Below are 20,447 nucleotides of genomic sequence, written 5' to 3' on the forward strand. Positions count from 1 at the left end.
AATTCCACAATTCTCTTGTATTATTTGTCTTGTAGGTCTTCATTATTGTTTCTGCATCTGTCTGGAGGAGGATTGCTTGTTGTGATTTCCTCCAGTTGTTGTATCGAAGTTTCAGTTTTCTACTCTCCGTCATGTTTTCTGCTGTTTTGTTTTTCTTGAGTTGGCGTGTCTGTTTAGCTAGCTCCTTTTTTCTTTGTGCTATTTCTTCGTTGCAGGAGTGTACATGAGTTCTTTGCGGACGGTTTTTTAATGTTTGGTGAAATGGAAGCAAAATCCATTCATAATTCAACTTTTCAAGATCTGGTTTTGTTGAGGCGTGTAGTTTCATCGGCAGAAGTGATAGCGCTGATTGTGGTATTCGTAGCCTTGAAGATGTGCCAGTAAGTTCGAGCGTTGCAACTTTTGCGTTTTGTTGGTTGATGGTGTGTGAGGTGACAGTTATCTTGTTATGGTCGCTGTGGTCAGACGTTAATGTTAGAGCTGTCTTGACCGATTCATGAAGGTTTTGCGAAAGAAATATGTAATCGATAATTGCTACTGAATGGCCTCTGTTCCATGTTGGGACAAAGGGGGTGGAGTTATCTTTTGCATGATTTAGGAGAGTAAGATTTCTCGTTCTGATTTCGTTCATCCATGTCGCTGCTTTGCCTGTCAGTTGTTCGAGTGGGCGCGGCGTTCCATTTGGTGTGATTAGGTTGATATTGAGATCTCCGCACAGTATAAGTTCGAGGCATTGATGGGTCGTTACTAAGTTGTCTATTGTCGTGAATACGCCATCGATGAATGCGACAGGTGAAATGGCTGCAGGATTCCAGTACAAGTTCAAGATGGCGATTGTTGTTTCGTCAGTTCCTTTTTTTCGTTGTTGGTGCGCTTGTGTTGTTATTATGAGCAATTGAGTCCAGGGATTTATGTTTTCATTGCGCACTACTTTCCATTGCGGGGTAATTTTGATTAGTGTGAGTAGACCTGATGCTGGTCTTCCTTGGTGTTTTTTTATGGCAGGATTTAGGAAGGTAAGATAGCCGTCGCATGCTGGTGTTTCAGTGATCCAAGTCTCTTGGAGACAAATGATGAGATATTTCTCGAGGTCAGGCGAGGGTTGAGTAAACAAATGTAGGTTTCCTCTTGTGTTCCATGAACAGAGTGACCATGTTATATTGTTATTGATTAGTTGTTATGAGTGGGAGTAGGTTGAACTTCTTGAGGAGATGGTTTCTGTAAATGACGTTTCTGGATCATAAATTCTCTTGAATGGTCTCTCGTGTGTGTTCGATTCTTCTGAAATTGGGAAGTACGGCGAGTTTGGGTATTTCGTTGAGTAATTTTTGTTACGATTTTGCGTGTACTTTTTTGTAGGATTTTTCCTTGATGACGTTGAGGCCCAGCAATTGAATCCAAGTTTGAGGAGTTGGTCGCGTTTTGTTATGATTAGTTCTTGATCATCTGGATCAGATAATTCTACAATGATTCTATCTAGGTGCTCTTCGTCTTTGAAAATTATTGAATCGATCTTGTTAGTTGTTATGTGTTTTAGCTGTGATATCGCTCCAAATAGTCTAAGGGTGTTAGTTCTATTGAGTATTAAAGGTTTTGGTCTGGTAGTTTGATTTTCAATGTGAATTTGATAAATTTGGTTTTGTTCTAGCGGATTGATGAAGGAAGGGAATGTGCAGTCAGTAGAATCCATTGTATGAGAGGCAAAGGAACCATCTGAGACTTGATCATAGTCATCAGCAAGTAATAATCTGCAGTCGGAAGTATTCGAGGAAATCTTGGAAGTTTCCTGTAAGGGATGTTCTGAAATATCTTCATATTGATATGAGGGTTGTGATTCGCGGGTGGTGGAGTATTCGTCAAGAATAATATATCTTGGTGGTGTTGTAGAGTGAATGGGTGGCGGTGTGTCATCTAGTTCGTAGTCTTCGTGTGTTGAACAGTTTAGAAGTTCTTCGTCGGTGGAGGGTGAATGTGGGAAGAGTTGTGGCAGTTGCATATTTAAAGTATCTTTAGAGGCTTGTAGTCTGTTTGAAGGTTTTGCCAGCTGTGGTAGTGCCTGATCCAATGGTGCTTGATGAGCCTGTATCAGTGTTTTGTCTTTTGACGCTTGTATAGCTTGATCCGTAGATTTTATTGTTCTGAGGAAGGCTCTAGAGCCTGTTTGTTTTTTCTTAGTTGTCTTGGGCTGTGTTGATTTGGTTGTGGGGATTGGTTTTTCTTTCAGGAAGATCTTGAACTGTTCTGGTTTGGTCGCTTGTGGTTGGCAAGAGACTTGGGTCTCTGTTGGAGTGGCAGAAGCCAATGACACGGGTTGTTGTACGAGGCTTGTGTCCGAGCTTTCAGTTTGTGTGGCAGTCTGTTGGATGTTTGAACGCTGAGGTAGTGAGGTTGAATGCTCTTTGAGACTAATTTTTGGTTTGATTGAAGTTGTTGTTGTAGTTTAAGTAGAGCTAGAAGTTCGTTGTTTAAGTTGGTTTTTTCCTGTCGATCACTTCTGGCCATTTCTGTTAGACGTTGTTGCCATCGATTTGAATGCTCTGCTTCTGAATTGAGACGGGCCTCTGTTTTGTTTAGGAAATTTTCGATATAAATCTGTTTGGCGTGGATCATTGCTAAGAGGGTTCCTTGGTCTTTGATGTTATCGTTCATGGATTCGTGTAGTTTGATGAAAGGTATCATGGTTTGAGAAAGTACTGCCATCAACATGTTTTGCAAATCGATCATTGTAGTTGGAATTCTTAGGTTGGTATTTCCGTCGTTTTCCGGTTTGTTGGGTGTTGAAGTAGGAGAATTGCGTTCTGTTGGTTCTGCTAACGGCATTGAGTTGTCGTTTTTGTTTATGTTATCTGGTGTGTAGAAAGATTCTATCGTGTCATAGTTAAATCGGTTGGGAATATTCTGGTTTCCTATTTGATTCGTGTCGCTTTCTGTCTTGATGATTCTTTTTCCGGTTGCTTGTGTTAGACACGGGGTTGATGTCATCTGTAATTGTTGGTTTCCTGTAGTTGTACTAAATATTTCTTTGCGTTTGTCAAGGCTTGACGTGATTGATTCTATTTCTGTTATGTCCATTGATAGTCTTTTTGCTTTGAGTAGAGTTTTGGTGTTGGTAGGTTCTTGGAATTGGGGGCTTTTGGTTGAGTTGTGAGTCTGTAGCCATGCAATTTTGGCTAATCTTGCTTTTTCCTTCTTTGTTTGCTGCAGTGTGTTATTTAAAGAGGTGCATGGTTTGGTGGAAGTTCGTAATTCTTCTGGCTGCGGTTTGATGGGTTCATGGTTAGGAAGGTCTAAGTTTTTATAGTAAGGATAGTCTTTATTATAATTGTGATTTTTGAATGAGCAAGTAGTATTGTCCAGTGGCCTTTGTTTTCCGTTGTTCTTTTGTTCGGTATTATCGGTTCGTTGTTGATTTTTTGCTGTGGCTAGTTGCAGCTCGGAGTTGTATGTGTCTTCTGTTGAGCCGAGAGCTTGTTCTCTGTCGTGTAGTTTGGTTGAGGGAGAGGTCTCTCTGTTTGCACTTGGTTCTGGATGAGGCTGCGTGACGGTGTTAAGCAAGATCAACTCTTCGCGTCTATCTTCAGGGCGGTTTTTCAGTAGGTTGTTTGTCGTTTCCGGTTGTTCTTGTGTAGGACTGATGTTCGTATCTTCCGCTGGTTGTAGGGCTAGATCTCTTTGAAATGGTAGTGTTGTTATTTCGTGAGATTGTTTTGTGTTGTCGGGAATCTTGGGGTCCGTTGGTCCGGGCGGGGGGTTTGCTTCTTCGTTAGTTGAAAATGCAATTTTGCCGTCTTCGGTGTATGATTTGTTGGGGACCAGTGTTAGCGGGGGGTTTTGGTCATGATTGATTCGGGTATCATGTAGTGGTGCACTTGAGGCGTCTTCTGCTTGGGCAATTAGCTGATCATCTTCGCTGATATTGACGCGGGGATTGTTAGTGATATGTTCAGAAGTCTCAGATGTGTTATGTATTTGGTTTTGTATGCTGGTTTGAGGTTGCATATCGCGGTGGTCATTTGGTAGCCTTGTTGTCGCACTTGTTGTGTTTGTGAAATGGTCTATATTGAGCAAGTGCTCAGTCTGATTGTGAGGTTTGTGTGAATGATGATGTTGTCCTCGTGAAAAGGATTGTTCCATCGTGAGTTGTGACGAGTCCAAGTCAGATTGGGCAGCTGTGTTAAGTTTTGTTCTCAGTCTCGTCTTCGGGCGGGCAGCTGGTGGTTGCTTGGGACGAGTTTCCAACATTTCTGCTTTGTTTGCTGACGGATCTGTTGTGTCCTGACGCGTTCGAGGTTTGATGGTGGTGATTTTGTTCCTCCTAGAAGGTAGGTTGAGGTGGTGAAAGAGTTAACCTCAGGATCCAAGGGACTGTCCCTTTCGGTCTCCTTTGGAGGTGGTAGCTTTATTCCTCCTAGAAGGTTGATTAGAGTGGTTGGATAGCTGACCGCAGGATCCAAGGGGCTAGCCCTTTCCGTCTCCTGCAGTGTACCAGAATTAGGAGTACTGATGTGGTGGGGGATTTCAGGGGTAGGTTTTATCTGTTGAGGGTCTGGCACGCACAAGATCCAAGAGACGCCCTTTCGTTCTCCTGGGTGGGAGGTGGTGTGGGCAGAACTGTCTGTTACCCAGGTGTATCCTTGTAGGTTGCTCTTTCGCTCTCTCAGAGCGGGGTGTTATCAGGTAGAAATGTGATCTGTTAAAGGTCTGGCGGCCACGGTATCCAAGGGGCGAGCCCTTGCGGGACGTAGATGATGTGTGGCGGCTTGTCTATTTCCAAGGTGTATCCAGGAAGGATACTCTTTCGATATCTCAAGTCCGGGTGGTTTCAAGGAGAGATGTTGTTTGTTGAAGGTGAGGCGCTCACGGGATCCAAGGGACGAGCCCTTTCGGTCTCCTGGGGCGCAGGTGTGTCTAAAGGAGATGCTCTTTCAATATCTCACATCCGGGTGTTGTCAAGGAAGGATGTTGTTTGTTGAGGGTCTGGCGCTCACGGGATCCAAGGGACAAGCTCTTTCGGTCTCCTGGAGCGCAGGTGGGTTGGGCAGGCCTGTCAATGTTCAAGTGGCGGAGCTCATTGAAGCGAGCAGCAATGTTGAGTTTTCCGCAGGTTTTCTCCACCGAGATGCGTATGGTGATTGCAAGCTGATTAGCAATCACTGGGACGAGTGATCAGGAAGTCCCGTGTTATCCTCAGTGGACGTCCTGGGCGTGAGATATTGCACTGCAGGACTGTGTGAAAATTTCGATGAGATGAGCCGTTTACTGCAGGCTGTAGAGACCTCGAAGAGTCGCAGCTGGGGCGTAGGTGAAACTTGTGTTCGCGCGGGGACCGGCAGTCGCAGCCAGGGGTACCGGGGAGCAGACTGGGCCAGGGGGGCTGTCGGGCGTAGGACGTAGGTTTCACCTGGTAGGTGGATAGTTGGCGGGGGGGGAGCCTTGGTGACACGCTGTCCGGAGAGTGCAGCTTTCGACAATAGAACAGTTGTCGGAGGAAAGAGGGAATATCAGCTCAGGCTTGGTATGATGGTAGTATACTGCGGTTGTTGTTTTCACAAGGAGCTTCTGGTTGGTGTCTTTAAATAAGGTTCCAAATGGATATAAGGAGCGGGAGCGCCGCAGAGCCTGCAGAGCCTAAAGACCAAAAGACTCTGCAGCAGACTCCGCGGCCGCTCCGCGGCTTGCTGGGTAATTTGAGTCCTCAAAGTGTAGAAGTAGAAAGAGGACAAGAGGGTAAAGCACACCCTCACTGGAATCAGGAGCAAAACGCTGTAGAGTCTCTCTCCAGGCACGACCAAAAGACTCTGCAGCAGACTCCGCCGGTAGGTGATTTTCTTTATGGAATCGAGGACTTGATTACTGGCAAAAGAGGCAAAAGAGGAGTTGACAAATCTTATCAAAAAGGGTGCAAAGATATCCTTGTAGTCAAAGAAAAAAGTAGGGGGAATGGTGTTCTCTGGACACTGGGATGGATGCATAGTCGAGAGGGTCACCATCATGTCAGCAAGAGAGACGGGAGCGAAGCTAAACATATGCTTTGATTTATTGATCAGAGGAACAGGAGGACGACGACAAAAAGGTAGATGTTTATCAGCCAAAGTTTTAACTCTAATTTTGTCACGCACCTTGTCCACCTTGGCTTCAAAGGCAGTCTGTATATCAGCACAGACTTGGTCTGTGGGAGCTATGGCGAGGGAAAGAGTACTGGGTTTCTCTAAAGACTTCAACATTTCAAAAAGTTGTTTAGAACTGTTGTTTGCTTCCTCTATTTGTTAAAGAATATTTGTTTAGCTTCATTAATAGCTATCCTGTAGTCTTTGTCTAAGATCTTCCATTGGGCTTTGTTGTCTACTGAAGGGCACTTAAGCTAATTGGTCACCGCAAGACGTTTTGAAATTTTCATTTGGCACAGGTCCTGTATGAACCATTTCTGGTGAGAAGGATTAGCTCTAACCAAGTTACCCCTAAGCGGCGCCACATGATTCAACATGGAGAGCATAAGGTAATTAAAGGTGCTACTAAGAATATAAGGAGGGTCCAGATCAGATGTAGCCGACATGATGCTGTCAAGGCAGTCTTTCAGGTCCACCTGCTTAAAGTTCCGATTTATAAAACATTTTTGAGGGTTTAGTGGTTTAGAGGATGGGCCAGGAGTAAGAATTGTAAAGGAGACATGATAGTGGTCGGATCAGATGCATGGGAGAGTGTCCAACGCATTAACTTTGAGATTATTTACTACAACCCAGTCAAGGGTGCGACCCCTAATATGAGTGGGCGCACTATTAAGGACATGGAAGTTGTGGTTATTTAACGCCTTCTCTAGAATAGTTGCTTGCTGGTCGGCAACGTCATTACGCCAACGGTTGAAGTATCCAACTAGCCAGTTGGAACAGTTGGGTCCTTGTAATTTATTGGAAAGGTGGAAAATATCTTCATCAAAATTAGGTGATTCAGCTGGAGGACGATAGATCAGGACAAAGTTAATGTATCTATTTGTTGACAGTGTCAGTTTGAGATGCAACACCTCACAATTCTTGAAGAAGGAAGGTGATTAAAAGAGATTAAGGTGATTTTTTTGCTGTAATAGCTACCTACCTGGCAAGAAAGGAAGTTCTGACAGAAGATGCTGTAGCCATCAGCGGTGGCCAGTTCAATCAGTGGGCCACTGGCTTCATTTAGCCATGACTATGTAAGGCACAGTAAGCCCAAGTCTCCTTCCAGAAATAGTTGTGAATATTAGTGGCATGCTTAGAGAGTGAGCGGGTATTAAGCAGAGCACATTTCAAACTTGTATTTACCTTATTGGTATTTGCAGTCTTGACATGGGTAATATGCAGGGTTGCCTCTGACTGAGAGAGAAGGAAAGATTTATCATCCCTCTCCCAGTCGAAACTGCAAGGCAGGGGTATGCATTAATTATTAGCTGTACTTAGTGGCTGAAAGTCACTCATGGTGGCTAAAGGCAAGACAGCTCGGGTGTCTAATATCATGGAGAGATATTTATACACGTCAAGGCGATGTGCCTTTTGGGCAACAAGCAGCAGATTCATGTTATCTGAGTAACCCATGTTGGTAACGGAAGTAGTTTGCCTGTTGCTCATAGAATAGAGGACACAACTTTGATATGGGACGACCACTGTGAGCAAAATAGCGGATTAGATCGGGCTATAATGTCTTTCCTCACCCTTCCAAGGAGTAGCAGGCCGCAAACGGTGTGCAACAGCTTCTGTCAGAGGACGGAATACAGTGAAATGTACAGCTATTAACACGGACCAAAGGACAAGCACACACTAAACGCACAGAATATTATTCCTCACAAGGTTTCATGAGAGTGTACAAGGCACAGAATATCTGAAGGTCAGGCTTTATGGGAGGAAAATGCTGACACGATGATTCCTGCAATGACTTGGGAAGACTGGGCTTGTCTCCGGTGCGCCAGCACAGGTGCACCAGGTCACCTGATTTGAGGAGCCTGGATCTGCTGGGAAATATAGTTTCCCTGGCCAAATATCTCAAGCAGAGGGCACAAAGCTGAATGCTGCTTTTAAAGTTTGTAGGCTAACCGCATATGCAGCCAGGCACACAATCAGCAGAACTTGATGGAGTTTCACAAGTATTTACAAAAGTGCTTCCATTTCAATTAAAGCGCACCAAACACACATTCAGTTTTGGCTGCAGCAAGATGACACCCACACAGATGCCAAATAAAAAGAACCTGAGAGCGTGCCCCACAGCAAATTAATCACAGCATATTTTTGCAAGGGAAAACAAGGTTTATTACATGCAAAAATCCACACACGGTCCAGTAAACCCAAACTGACTGACACAGAGCTTGTCACATCCCACATAGTTACGTTGTTTATTGTGGGAATCCGCACGATTTGGTTGTATAGGTTACAATGTTATCTCACCACCAGCATTGGCTCTAATGGCCCCCTCTGGTCCCTGGACTGATTGGCCACACACTATCTAAACCCATTTTCTTAACACGTGGTCCCCTGCATCTACACTGTCGGATTCATGTACAGGATTGGTTTTTCAAACATTTTGATACATTAATAAATCGAGACTGCCATGTGATGTGCACCTGCCCATTCCAGACACGGCTGGAGTAAATTGGTGAGGCCAACTCTGCTTTTACAAGACAATAGTAATTCTCATTATACCTGATGGCGTGGTGCACACAAGCTGCCTCTCCGACTGTGTACTTAATTTACTGGCCTCACCTCTGCTCCTCCGAAAATCACAGGACATTCTGGACACGGATACCCCCTTATCTCCTTGTCCCGGGAGGATAGCTCAGCGGCAACATGCTCGCCTGGGAACAAGATGACACGAACTAACACAGGGTCGATTCCCGGGTCCGCGCTTAAAAATCTCCAGGTATTAGGCGCGTTATAAATACACAACTAAGAGTCATATTTCTGTAACAGCGCCTCGATGCCCCCGGGCTGTGTGAGCGCTTTAAAAATGCAAATTTAAAAAAAATAAAAAAAAGCTCAGGTGCCAGGTAATGACGTGACTGGGGCACTGCTCTTGAGTCTGAATTTCATGGATTGATTTGTTCCAGTTGTGTACCTACCTGTAATTCATACGGGATGACCGTTCATTGGCGAGGGCAGTAGTGCTCTAAATATTTCCTTGCCCTCTTGGCATCACAAAACCTTACGCAATGTTCTCATGAATTTGTCCTTCAAAGAGCTCCTCCGTACCAGCTCACATACCAGCTCTCATTCCGTTCCGTTCGAAATGATTTCAGGTCCTGCAGCTGGATACAATTAGTGTTTATCTGTATACCGCGGGTACCTTTGAACTCGGTTTCGCTAAGAGCCTGCGTTCTATTCTGTTCCTAATGTATTAGGCCTCAATGCCCAATATGGTGACACTTCTGTCATGTTAACACACTGTCCTCGCTTCAACCACAGCACCTTTCAGACAGCATCTTCCACCTCTCTCAGCTCTTCCCGCACACCTTACTTTGGGCCATACCTTTGGATACAACCACTAAACACAGGGCGTCTAATACTGCCCTATCTATAACCTCTGCAACTGCAAAAGTAATACATTTGTTGCTCTTTCTGTTATGTGAGTATCTAATATGTGCCAGACCTAACTAAAAACAATATATGCTCCTTCTTCTGTGCAAACCTCAGTCTACTCCCATGATAGTTCATGCTAGTAGGTTTTTTTCTCAACCTGTACTTGTTTGCCCGGCTGGGACGCTGTATGTGCATCCCAACACAGATGATGAGGAATGTTGATAAGGTGAATCTTCCCTGCAATGTTTGCATGCAAAATAAGGTTTGGAGCAATTGCGTCTCTCCTCTTAGCTGGCACTTAGACACCACAGTCATTTTTGACAGTTATTGCACCACTTATTTGACTTGCTTTGTGTGATCCCATATATGATGGATGTCATGTAAAATCCATTTAAAGTAAGGGCAACATGATCATAAACAAATAAACAACATGTAATCAGCATACAACTTAAAGATACTGACAAACCTGTTCCTGCCTCTCTCAGGCTGCTGAATCTTAATCTATAACTGAGTTGGTGCATGCATCATTAAACATATTCTGGGCAATTTTAATTTGTATTTAAAAAAGTTCAACTTGCGGCCTACAAATAGTGTGGCTACTTTAGAATGTTATTGTGTGAACAATTGGGAGCAAATTGTGGACCACATTCACGTGTTTACTGCACTTTGGTTCAATTTCTAGCACCTTGTTGGGGTGTCATCTAGGTGTTTAACAATTCCATTTCCCAGTTGTACCTACAGCACGCACCCGAGTGACATCATCGGGAGGTGCTATAGGCCTTAACTAGCCTACGTCAGAGCAAATCGCTGATGCAAACTCTGTTTAAGCCTGTTTGAGGCAGTCAGCAGATTATGCTGTCCATCCCAGGAGAGTAGATTGGAATGAATGGACAGCGTCTCTTGAAATTAGGTTAGTTATTTTTCTAGTTGAGTGGTTGTGCATTGTAAGGACAAAGACAATTATGGGGGATTACAAATGTGATATGTTAACCCTGAGAGGGTTGGACAATAAGGAGGGTAACTTAAGATTCAGAGCATTAAATAAAATGCAGGAGTTTGGGATTTCTAAACCTATATCTGATGGACATAGGACAAACTCTGGGGTGGTTAAACGAGTAATGAAAGCAGCATTAATTAATGCTAGATCTGCCTTCGCCCATGCAATCGAAGTGGCAGAACATATTAATGCATACAACTTAGATATGCTTTTTTAACTGAAATGTGGTTTTGTGATGGTTCTCAGGCCTCCTTCCATTACCTAGTGCCAGAGGACTATCATATACAGTTTATAAATCGAGAAGGTGTGAGGGGGGCAGTTCAGTCATCTATAGGTCTGCACTGCAAGTTTCCCATCTAGAAACTCTAGATTGGGAAATCGGTCATAGGTGGGACAGGTGACTGCTGGACTGTCAGTGACTTTTTTAGAGAAAATAGTTTTGGCTTTCAGGCCCCCGGGACAAGCTTGAATTTTTTATGGAGCATTTGGAGTTCTATTTAACACATCTTGGTTAGATGATCAAACAACCCCAGGCTCGAAAGAACTTTGAGGAAGTATGGGCAATCATGGACTATCCCCATTGTTGACTGCACCATCACATGTAAAAAAAGTCATTGGCCATCATTACAACCTTGGCGGTAAGTTTTCAACTTTACCGCCAAGGCGTAATTTACGTTAATGCCATGGTGGATGGTGGATTTACCGCCCCATTCCAAGCTTGGTGGGGCGGTAAATCCCCATTCACCATGGCCCCTTCCCCATTCCCATTTTTGCCCCATAGGGCATAATGGGAGTGGGGAAGGCGCTAATTACGGCACCGTAAATTACGGTGCCGTAATTAGCACCAAGGCGGCTTAGCGCCTTGCATTTTAACGCCTGCTAAAAGCAGGCGTTAAAATGGGAATCAGGCGTTAAGGGTTAACGGCGCCGAAGGCGCCGTTAACCCCTTAACGCCTGGGTTGTAATGAGGGCCATTGCCCGGATGTGCTGCTGGTGAGAGGCAACAGTACATTATTATTGGAGACGTCCCTGTTCAATGTTCCGATCACTTTGTACCATTTCTTTCACTGAATCCACCAAAGAGGGGAACATTTAACACAAAAGATAGACCTGTGTCACTAGTTCATACGTTTAAAGATGAGGATGATATCCTAGGAGCAGAGGCTAAGGGAACCTTAGCTTCTATTGATTCCTCACTCTTTAGCTAGGAATATTTTACCATCAGGACCAGGATTATGGAAATAATATGCGCTAAAAATGTATCTTTGAAACCCATACAGAAGAAGATACCTAAACCCTGTTTAACCCAAACTTTATTCCCCCTTCATAGACAAGTTAGCATAACAGATCGGAAATGGATGGAGGGCCGAACTTTAGATGATGCTAGTAGGACCAAAATGGCCAAAATGGACTCAATGGCCATAAAAAGGTATAAACAAGCTATCTTTATCGCAAAGAGGGATTTCCTTCATAAGGAAATATGTGTAGTAAACAATCAGTCAAGGGAATTGTTTGCAGTGGTGTCTAGGTTTTGTCAGCCAATCCACATTGTTTCATCTATTGATCCTTCAGTAGTACAGGCCAATATTTTCAATAAGTTCTTGAAGGAGAAGATGTAACTTGTCCAGGAGAATATTCTGACTAAGTCTCAGGTCAGATTATAAGGTTCTTCCCTCCTACGATTGTCTGGACCAGTGATTTCACTGTGCTCATTCCAGGACGAGACATCAGGACTTGTTGTTCCATTTGATTTCCATCCAGTCATGGAGGACTATGTACAATCACTTTTCCCAGCCCTTATACCTACTAATGATTCTCTGTTCCCGATGCACACTTGTGCAGCCGTATGCTTCAAGAAATGCCAGGGTTTATGACTGATTTCATAAGCAAATCCTTTGTCCAGGGAATTGTGCCCCAGAAATTAAAGAACACCATCATTACGCCACTATTCAAAATACTGTACTGGACCCAGCTAGTCTCCAGAATTACTGGCTGGTAAAATTCTGGGGTAGATGGTAACCTGTCAGTTACAGGACCACATAGAGAAGGAGGCACTGCTGGACTGCTTCTAATCAGGTTTCGGCCCATGTTTGGCTCCGAGATGGGGCTGTTGGCTGTGCAGAATGACCTGTTAAGGGTCTCAGACCATGGAGAGCTATTGCAGTTGGTGATGCTGGACCTGTCCACAGCCTTTGACATGGTCGACCATCACATCCTGCTCAACCGCTTGAGAGTGGTAAGTGGTTTCTGAACATGCCAAGAAGTGGTTTGGTTCTTTTCAGGCTGATCGAAAATGGCAGGTGAAATTTGGGGGACATATGTCTGATTCTATCCTAATTGAGGGTGGAATATTACTTTTTTATATTATTTTATATTATTTATAGCTCCTATTGTGTTACTTGTATTTGCAGCCTTTGATGGATTTTCTAAGGAGTCATGGGATGAACTAACATTCCTATGCCGATCACACCCACACTTTCTTAAAAATTGAAAATATCGAGGAAACCTTTCTTAATCTCAAACATTGTCTGGAAGAAATAAGTGAGTGGATGTCAAAAATTGCATCAATTGAATGATCCAAAACAGAGCTATCATTTTTTGCACTGAAACACCCAGTTTCAGCCATAAAAGAATCCTTAATCCCCAGCATCCTTGGTGTTGAAGTGGGGTTTGCTTCAAGGATCATACATCTGGGCTGCATCTGACAGGATAATCTCGGCAGCACGGGTCAGGTTGGTGCTAAGGTGCAGACTGTATTCTACTCGCTGCCATTGCTGTAGCAAGTCCTGCCACTTATTACAAGTGAAGATCATGCGATTGTGGTGGGGCCATGACAAATGCCCATCTGGACTATTGTAATAGTCCAAACATGGGCATTCGGCCAAGGTCTGCGTAGGATGCAAAAAGCTCAGAATTCGGCTGTTAGATTGGTCAGCCGTCTAGGTAGATCGGACCATTGGTTGGCAGTGGAGGACCATATCAAATTGAAGGTAGCATGTCTGATTTTAACTGACTATTTGAGTGATACAATCTGTAGCTACCAGCCAACCAGGATGCTACGATCTAGAGACTGGCTGTTGCTGACTGTTCCTCTGTCGGTATATGTCTCAAGAGGAGATAGAAGGTTTGCTGTCTTTGGCCATATAATTGGAATAGTATCCCCAGAGAGATCAGGGCCCTTGAGATGCATTATCAGTTCTGTAAGACACTGACGACCTTTCTCTTCAAATAAGTAGGTAGGAGGGGCATTTTTATTACTGTATATGAATTTTGTGAGTGCACCATTTCTCTATCATCAGTGTTTTGATACCAACTGCACCGATATATGGTTGAGTCTGTCTTGTGCGCATTGTAAATGCTCAGAATCAAATTCTAAATCACACTTAGCTGTCCATAATATCACCAGACACACATTTGGTCTCAGCATGTCTCGGAATCTGTATTGGTAACAAACTGGAGCTCTTTGTAGTAAGTACATGATCTCAACTATCATCTGCAAGCCTTTCTGACCAATCCTACAGGGACTGTCCATACGCTCATACACCTCTAGATAGAAGAGCTTGGCTTAATGTACCTACATATACATCACGCACAATCAGTATTACTGTAGGTTTAAAAAATAAACATGAGGAAAAGCCTTTGACCTTAAATGTGAAATAAGAACAGACCAGTTCAACAAAGCCACACACGTCACAGTGCCCCCATAAACTTCCTTGAAACTACAACTCAAGTTCAGAGACACTTAGCACTGCATTGTGGGATTGCAAATAAGTACCAGAAAATGAATTTTGCTTTGAAAAAAGTAACTTATAATGTAGGGCATGGATATTTTATACAAAATGTCATCAACCTAAGACAGACACCTCTCAAGGATGCAAACAATTGCAGATGCACTTTACCATCATTGGAAATCATCAGTGTAGTATAGTGTGACAACCATCTGGTTGGGACATTGAGCTATGTTAAACAAACACAGTTATTGATATGATTTGTTTAAAAACATGTAAAAGACTCTTCCACCTGAAATATCAGAGTAGAATTGGCCATTTCATCTAATACATGCATGCCACAGCACCATCCAATAACCTCCACTTTAATTACACTGAGAAATGCATTATAGGTATGCAAATGTATTTTGAAGCTGCACCCTGCTCTGAAAATTGTAAAATCATTTTGGCTTTAAAGCACAACGGCATATATAGCTTTATCAACCCAAGAGAGACACCGCTCAAGAATGCAGGCATGCATATATGTGTTTGATCTTCCAAGAGAATCATCAGTGTAATAGTGCCTGTTGTCTATGTGGTTGGAGCACAGGGGTATGTTTATGAAAGTCCAGCAATGCTATTGTACGTTTAAAAAAACATGAAAGAAGCTTCTACCTGAACTGTGAGAGTAAATGTGCCAATTCAGCTTAGCCATGGATGCCACAGAGCCACCCAATAGCCATCTCTGGCAGTTCACCTCCAGTTCAGAGCCACTGAGGAATGCATTGTGGGTAGGCACATTAGCTCTAATATTGTTTAAAATATAATATACAAATTGAAAACAAAATCCAAAATTATATATCCCATTTAGATAGGTCTATAGGCAGCAGAATGCTTGGATGGTGCTGTAGCTAGTTTGGTGTGTTAAAGAGACAGTTTATCACAGTTAAAAGACAAGTGACCTGCTGTTGTGTAGATCCCCTTTGAGAGGGAGCTTTGGAGTTTCACTACAATGTTAGATAAAGCTGTTCCTGCAGATCTCTTATTGGTGTATTGTTTGATTTCTAGAAGTAGTTGTTGAAGGCTCACATTATATTCCTTGATTGATATGGGATGATCTTTCCTTTTATGGACTCATCTGCCTGGTCCAGAAGAGCTCTAGAGGAGAAACAGAGCTCTTTGAAATACATTTGTTTCCTAACCAGCCCTAGTATGATCTGTTCCCTCCTACCAAGTTACCAAACTTTATAGTACTACATCCCTTTATTTTTCCACTAAATATATAGTGATATGTTCCATATGCTCATTTGTAATGGTAGGTAGTTCCATCAGAAGACAAACTAAGTAAAATTCACATTTGTAAACTCAAAGCATGAATAGCATTGATCCAAGAAACACATCTTCCGGAGGCTTAAAGTTTGAAACTTAAGAGAGGTTAGGCTGGATATGTTTTTTTTCACCAGCTGATGGCAGGGAAGGAGAAGTTGCAGTTGTAATATTAAAAGCTCTAACAATGGGGGTTACAACCAGGCTCACAGGTCTGATAATTATATTCATTTTGATTGCTTATCTGATGGACAGTCTTTAGCAACTAAATGTTTATGGCCCCAAACCAACATGATTGCAACATTTGGCTTACTGTACTTTACTTTAATATATTTGGAAGGCGTGCATGCGTTCCCAGAGGCTTACGGGTGCAACATACAGAACACGGAAACAGAAAACAAGTACAACCAGCCAGGCCACCTGTGGAGAGGGAACGTCATATCAATCATATTAACAACAGAGTCTTAAGCTTTTTCCTAAACAAGGCTGTGGAACGCAGTTCTCTAAGGTCAGGAGGAATAGGATTCGAGGCCATGGGAGCAGCCATAAAGAATGCTAATTTGGTGGTCTGGGTAAGAGTGCAAATAGGGTTCTTAAGTTTATTAGTATAATTAGATCGAAGGTTCCTCATGTTAGATTTGTTGACCAAGGCATCCTGCATTGTGCAATCAGCAGAGGCAGAAATCAATCCTGGCCTCGATAGGGAGCCAGTGTAGATCATGTCTGGCATTTGGAAAATGGTCTCTCCTACTGAGACCAGTAATGACCCTAATAGCGATATTCTTTATGATTTGTAGCCTCACACATTCTGATTTATTGAGCCCTACTAAGAGGCTGCTACAATAGTCAATTTTAGGGCAGATAATTGCCCTACCCACAGTCTTGCAGTTGGCTCATGAAATATAAGGGTGAAGTTGGGCTAGCAATTTAATATAGTAGGCGGTGGAGGTGACCAGGATTCTCACTTGGGTATGCATATTCAGATTTTGATCTAAAAGATCCCAAGTCTTTTAACTTTATTCTTAATTTCAATTTCACAGCCTCCTTGCCAAAAGGACTTGTAATCAGCGCCCAATTTTAACACTCTCTTTTAAGTGCCTACCACCATCAGTTCCGTTTTTTCCTTCTTAAGCGCTAGGCCATTCTCAACCACCCACACTTGAATCAAATCATATATTTTATTTATGTTATTAACATCTGCTTCATAATTACCAGACAGTGGGCTGATACATTGTGTATCATCCGCATCGTTGGTAAATCCAATATCTTGCTCCTCCAACAAATCGAAGGGGGAACCGAAAAGATATTATAGTGGGCAGGCGACAGGCATGCCCCCAGAGCAACCCCATAGTGCAATGGTGCTGGAAGAGCCTCTGCCACCTCACTGCAGACTCTGCAACATCTGTTACTCAGGAAGGATTCAATCCAGCAAGCAGCCTTGTCTAAGAAAGCGGCCACCTCTTTGGGCCTGATTCACAGAATTTCATATGGGATTGCGCCATTATAAAATAAGTCTGTGAATCAGGACCTTTGAGTCTGGTCATTAAAATAGTGTGATACACCAGATCTAAGGCCGCAGACAGATCAAGCACCATAAGCAGTGTGGTCTGTCCCTTGTACATAATTTGCAGTAGTCTCAATTTGAGGTCAAGTAATGCGGTTCCCGTGCTGTGTCCTTGCCAGAAACCCGAATGCCATTTATTTAATAATCAATTAAAAACAGGAATACTTCAAATATGGTTATGACTGGAAAGTTTAATATGCACTTTAACTCTAGACAGAAAGTCAATATGTAGTTTATTCTTAAGCACATCATTATTTTTTAAATGAATTGAGGATTTGTACATCCACAATGCATGAAGAAAATGTCACCCTGACAATTCTGAGCTTATCTCCTGGTATACAATCAGATCAATAATCATCTCATATCATGTCCCTATCATTTTTTCAATGGATTGGGTTAGGATGCACACACATTCTAATGATTGGAAATCAGGAGAATTCGTATTTATTTAAAGATACTGGCCCTCATTACAACACCGGCGCTAAACCATGGCGCTATTAGCACCATGGTTGGTGTCGGTGTATTAACGAGTCCGCCATGGTGAAATTGGGAAATACCGCCCCATTCCAAGGTTGGCGGGGCGGTATTTCCCCATTTCACAATGGCCCTTCCCCATTCCCATTTTTGCCCCATAGGGCTCAATGGGAATGGGGAAGGCGGCAATTACGGTACCGCAAATTGCTGTACCGTAATTGCCTGCGAGGTCCCTTTGCGGGTCCCTACTTTAACGGCTGGTCCAGACCAGCCGTTAAGGTCGGGTCCCGCAAAGGGACCTCATAGTAAGGCGCTAAGTGGTTAATGGCGCTGCAGCCTTTTTACGGCGCCGTTAACCACTTAGCGCCAGGGTCGTAATGAGGCCCACTATGTTCCAGCATAGTTTCTGGAACATAGTACCAGATTTCACCTCTGCATTTTTCCTTTATATTGACATTCATGTTCTGGACCCTTCAACTATTTGGGTACATGATGACAAATAATATGTTAAACGGGTGAATTTTAAAAAACATCTGACAAGGAAGTATTGTATACAAAACTGGTGGCAATTGGATCCCAAGAGTGAAACTATCTTTCTATGTCTAAAAAGGTCATTTTGAAAAGTTACAAGTAAGACGCTAAAGATTAAAGCAAACTTCTATGGTGCCAGAAATAGAATAAGTCTAGCACATATCTAGCTAGAGACATGGAATACAAAAAAGAGGCTGCTACTCTTCAAATGTAGAAAGGACAATGCACACTGATAATAAAGAAGTTGAATATCCATTAGCCTGAAAAAGATGCTCTGTATACTAAAAGTTATAGATTTACATCTTTACTAAATCATAAATGCAAAATAAATACAAAATTGTTGGCCTACAAAATAATATGTTATCTGTTTCTCAAGGATCGTTGTGAGTCTTTGCCTAATTTTATGTCAGAAGTCAAGTGTTATTCTGATATACGTTGTTATAAATTGTACATGGATAACATCATCATACAACATGGATTCTGTTGGTTCTGGTATCCAGTGGGAACCTACTGGCATTAAATACCTGGTCTTTACGTGTACCAGTAACTTGCCTTCAAAAATTTATCTTGCTCAATTTTGAATTTAATCAAATTAAAAGTTCCATAAATGTATGGTCACCCATGCATTTGTTTTGGCGAGGGTCAAACAACATTAAAATGTTCCTTACTGATTTTACTTTGCTCCTGTATCTATGACGTCCATGAGATTTTAACTCATGTTTTCACATCCAATGGTAAATTGCTGTTGTTTTCTTTTGGAGAAGCATACCCAGAATCTCAGGCTAAATCCTTCCAAGATGGCAGTGGTGGTAAATTCCACAACTTCACTAATATTCTCTGGCTCTTATATTATAATTTGATTTGACTAAGCTGGACCCTGGATCAAACTACTGCTGATCTCTCAGCTTAGGTAAGTATGGAATTTGAATAAACAACTTCTTTTCTGGGTGGTTTCCTTTACAATATTAGTAGCTGTGCCCGCATACCTGATTTAGAACCAATTTCATGCACAGAAAATCATTTAAAATATTTTAATGAAATTACTGACAACCTTGCCCCCTCCAAGATAAATATTTGGAATACTAAGTATGTTTAGTAAATACTAATTAAGTTTGACAGTACACTGTTCATGTAATATCATGTGTTAATAGCTGTATGTTTATCTAAGACAATATTTCCCTGGACAATCCTATTTGTTCCTTCAGTACATTACAGAAGAGATTCTTGCATTCAGGAACATGCTGTAAGTGCAAACAATTACTTTTCCCAATCAATGTAATTCACAGAAGGATAGCTTCTTGTAAAGACTCTTCTGGTGTTGCTGCTGATAATTCTGCTTTGGGAATCACTCATCTGTCTACCCCAAATCCATTCAGCTATTCCTATTGTCAGATCTTAGCAAGTGGATTGTGGTGTTGACATGTCCAACCTTTTTGGAAACAAATATGGAAAAATAGACACAAGTTCTCGGCCTCTGCTTGCCTTACACAAACCATTTTCCTCATGACTACAGATCCCACTTTTAACACCAGATTCAAATGAAGTAGCTCTTTACTTGTTTTTTCTTATTGCCAGAAGTCAAGAAGTTGATCTGGGCCACAATCAATAGAATCTACATGTAATTAATGTACTCATTACTTTGGCTCTGAAAAAAATAACTGCCTACTAAGATCTTGCTGAATGTCAATGCACATGCGTGGGTCTCTTTTATAGAAGTGTTAATAAAGTAATTGTTCTAATGAGTGTTCTGCTTGCTGTGCTGAGCCGATTCAACGTAGTTGCTTTATTTGGCATAGACCTTTCACTATTTGTCCACCTCCTCCCCATATGTGTGACATTAATCTTGTTTGCTTGCAGGTGTTGCACATTTTTCAATAAAAGGAATTAGCCTGTTCCCCTGGCCCGAAGGTCCAAGGTTACAAGATCTCTGTCCACCAATTTGGGATCAAACAGCAGCGTCTTGGCAAATGTTGATCTGGCTCCCCTGTTTGTCTGTGCATTTATTTCCCTCTTTTCAGGGTCTTCACGCTGAGCACAAGCATATGCTAATGTCAACTATTTATGGGGCAGCAAAGGGCTGATAGTGTAAGAACCTAGTAAATGGAAACTGACAATCAACCTGAGGTAAACACCTTTCCAGTCATTGAAGGATAACATTTGTAAACCCCTTTTGCTATTAATGCCCAATACTCAAAGACTCAAATTACTCAAATATTTCGACTGCAGATAGACCTCTAAGGTGGCCGTTGGTACAGAATTGCCCAAAGGAAGACAATGAATATAGTAGCCCATCATATTCATTAGCTGCAAGGTGT

The sequence above is a fragment of the Ambystoma mexicanum genome, chromosome 10 (assembly GCF_040938575.1).
Source record: "Ambystoma mexicanum isolate Mex_15411 chromosome 10, UKY_AmexF1_1, whole genome shotgun sequence".
NCBI lineage: Eukaryota > Metazoa > Chordata > Amphibia > Caudata > Ambystomatidae > Ambystoma > Ambystoma mexicanum.